Source organism: Trachymyrmex septentrionalis, unplaced genomic scaffold, assembly GCF_001594115.1.
Source record: "Trachymyrmex septentrionalis isolate Tsep2-gDNA-1 unplaced genomic scaffold, Tsep1.0 scaffold16, whole genome shotgun sequence".
NCBI lineage: Eukaryota > Metazoa > Arthropoda > Insecta > Hymenoptera > Formicidae > Trachymyrmex > Trachymyrmex septentrionalis.
In genome coordinates, this window is record NW_017304758.1 from 4,655,630 (window position 1) to 4,655,935 (window position 306).

The 306-nt window shown below is 19.6% G+C and overlaps 1 protein-coding gene across 1 annotated transcript in view; it reads right to left on the reverse strand.

Moving 5' to 3' along the window:
* Positions 1-306, reverse strand: part of LOC108746124 (GMP synthase [glutamine-hydrolyzing]) — a 4,864-nt gene that overhangs the window by 3,515 nt on the left and 1,043 nt on the right. The gene's annotated exons all lie outside the window — the stretch shown is intronic.

Genomic DNA, 306 nt, shown 5'->3' on the forward strand with positions numbered 1-306 from the left:
ATTTTACTAATGAATTAAGTAAGATGTAAAAAAATTTTCTGTATTCCTTAATCGTTGCAATAATAGTCTTTATGATTATATAATTGAACTTGCTCAATATTGTTTTCACTTAATATCTTTATCAGAGACATTGATAATAAAGTGCAAGTATATTAATGACGCAAGCATAAACAATAAAAAAACTAAATGAGATAATTAAATCAATATATACTCCAACATATATTTTAGATATAAGCAAGTAGTTTTTTATATACTTTAAAATATATTCTATATATTTTCTTTAAATTCTATTAAATATAATCGATA